Source organism: Equus quagga, unplaced genomic scaffold (genome assembly GCF_021613505.1).
Source record: "Equus quagga isolate Etosha38 unplaced genomic scaffold, UCLA_HA_Equagga_1.0 HiC_scaffold_5644_RagTag, whole genome shotgun sequence".
NCBI lineage: Eukaryota > Metazoa > Chordata > Mammalia > Perissodactyla > Equidae > Equus > Equus quagga.
The window spans coordinates 23,584-26,662 of NW_025794084.1; positions in this window are offsets into that span (position 1 = coordinate 23,584).

Consider the following 3,079-nt stretch of genomic DNA (forward strand, 5'->3'; position numbering starts at 1 on the left):
GCTGGTGAAAAGGCAACACTGAGAAATCCACCCTCTGAAACTGACGATGATGGGCAACAGGGGCTAGCTCAGGTGGCAATACTTAAGCAGGAAAACACACACACACACACACACAGACACACACACAAAAGCGCGTAGAGACCTGGGGAAAAAGCAACACTGAGAAATCCACCCTCTGAAACTGACGAACATGGGCAAAAGAGGCTAGCTCATGTGGCAACCTTTAAGCAGAAAAAAAAAAAGACACAAGGGCATGGAGAGCTGGTGAAAAAGCAACACTGAGAAATCTACCCTCTGAAACTGAAGAAGATGGGCAACAGAGGCTAGCTCAGGTGGCAAACATTAAGCAAAAAATGGAGAAACACACAAGGGCGTGGTGACCTGGGGAAAAAGCAACACTGAGAAATCCACCCTCTGAAACTGACGAAGATGGGCAACAGGGGCTAGCTCAGGTGGCCATCATTAAGCAAAAGAGACACACAAGGGCGTGGAGACCTGGGGGAAAAAGCAACACTGAGAAATGCACCCTCTGAAACGGACGACGATGGGCAACAGAGGCTACCTCAGGTGGCAATCGTTAAGCAAAAGATACACACAGGGGCGTGGAGACCTGGGGAAAAAGCAACACTGAGAAATCTACCCTCTGAAACTGACGAACATGGGCAACAGAGCCTAGCTCAGGTGGAAAAATTTAAGCAGAAAAAAAAAGACACAAGGGCGTGGAGAGCTGGCGAAAAAGCAGCACTGAGACATGTACCCTCTGAAACTGACGACGATGGGCAACAGAGGCTAGCTGAGGTGGCAATCGTTAAGCAAAAGAAACACACAAGGGCGTGGAGACCTGGGGAAAAAGCAACACCGAGAAATCCACCCTCTGAAACTGACGAAGATGGGCACCGGAGGCTAGTTCAGGTGGCAATCATTAGGCAAAAAGAAGAGAAACACACAAGGGCGTGGAGACCTGGAGAGAAAGCAGCACTGTGAAATCTACCCTCTAAAACTGACGATGATGGACAAGACGGGCTAGGTCAGGTGGCAATTATTAAGGAAAAAAAAAAAAGAAAACAACACCAACAAAAGAACACTGGGGCGTGAAGACCTGGGTAGAAAGCAACACTGAGAAATGTACCCTCTGAAACTGAAGAAGATGGGCTACGTAGGCTAGCCCAGATGGGAATGTGTAAGCAAAAACAAAACACAAGGGCGTGCAGACCTGGCAAAAAAGCAACAGGGAGAAATCTACGCTCTGAAACCGACGAAGATGGGCAACACAGGCTAGCTCAGGAGGCAACATTTAAGGACAAATAAAAGGAAGTGCGTGGAGACCTGGGGAAAAAGCAACACAGAGAAATCTACCCTCTGAAACTGACGTACATGGGCAACAGAGGCTAGCTCAGGTGGCAACCTTTAAGCAGAAAGAAAAAGACACAAGAGCGTGGAGAGCTGGCGAAAAAGCAACACTGAGAAATCTACCCTCTGAAACTGAACAAGATGGGCAACAGAGGCTAGCTCAGGTGGCAAACATTAAGCAAAAGAAACACACAAGGGCGTGGAGACCTGGGGAAAAAGCCATACTGAGAAATCCACTCTCTGAAATGGACGACGATGGCCAAAAGAGGCTACCTCAGGTGGCAATCGTTAACCAAAGAAACACACAGGGGCGTGGAGACCTGGGGAAAAGGCAACACTGAGAAATCTACCCTCTGAAACTGACGAACATGGCCAACAGAGGCTAGATCAGGTGGCAACCTTTAAGCAGAAAAAAAAAGACACAAGGGCGTGGAGAGCAGGCGAAAAGGCAACACTGAGAAATCCACCCTCTGAAACTGACGAAGATGGGCAAGAGGGCCTAGCTCAGGTGGCAATCCTTCAGCAGGAACACACACACAAACACACACACACACACACAAAAGCGCGTAGAGACCTGGGGAAAAAGCAACACTGAGAAATCCACCCTCTGAAACTGACAAGATGGGCAACAGAGGCTAGCTCAGGTGGCAAATATTAAGCAAAACAAGGAGAAACACACAAGGGCGTGGAGACCTGGGGAAAAAGCAATACTGAGAAATCCAACCTCTGAAACTGAGGAACATGGGCAACAGAGGCTACCTCAGGTGGCAATCGTTAAGCAAAAGAAACACACAAGGGCGTGGAGACCTGGGGAAAAAGCAACACTGAGATATCCACCCTCTGAAACTGACGAAGATGGGCAACAGGGGCTAGCTCAGGTGGCAATCCTTAAGCAAAAGAAACACACAGGGCGTGGAGACCTAGGGAAAAAGCAACACTGAGAAATCCACCCTCTGAAACGGAGGACGATGGCCAACAGAGGCTAGCTGAGGTGGCAATCGTTAAGCAAAAGAAACACAAAAGGGCGCGGAGACCTGGGGAAAAAGCAACACCGAGAAATCCACGCTCTGAAACTGAGGAAGATGGGCAACAGAGGCTAATTCAGGTGGCAATCATTAGGCAAAAAGAAGAGAAACACAAAAGGGAGTGGAGACCTGGGGAGAAAGCAGCACTGAGAAATCTACCCTCTAAAACTGACGAAGATGGACAAGACAGGCTAGGTCAGGTGGCAATCATTAAGCAAAAAAAAAAAAAAAAACAACACCAACAAAAGAACACTGGGGCGTGAAGACCTGGGTAGAAAGCAACACTGAGAAATGTACCCTCTGAAACTGAAGAAGATGGGCTACGTAGGCTAGCCCAGGTGGGCATGTGTAAGCAAAAACAAAACACAAGGGCGTGCAGACCTGGCAAAAAAGCAACAGTGAGAAATCTACCCTCTGAAACCGATGAAGATGGGCAACACAGGCTAGCTCAGGTGGCAATTTTTAAGGAAAAATAAAAGGAAGTGCGTGGAGACCTGGGGAAAAAGCAACACGGAGAAATCTACCCTCTGAAACTGACGAACATGGGCAAAAGAGGCTAGCTCAGGTGGCAACCTATAAGCAGAAAAAAAAAAGACACAAGGGCGTGGAGAGCCGGCGAAAAAGCAGCACTGAGAAATGTACCCTCTGAAACTGACGACGATGGGCAACAGAGGCTAGCTCAGGTGGCCATCGTTAAGCAAAAG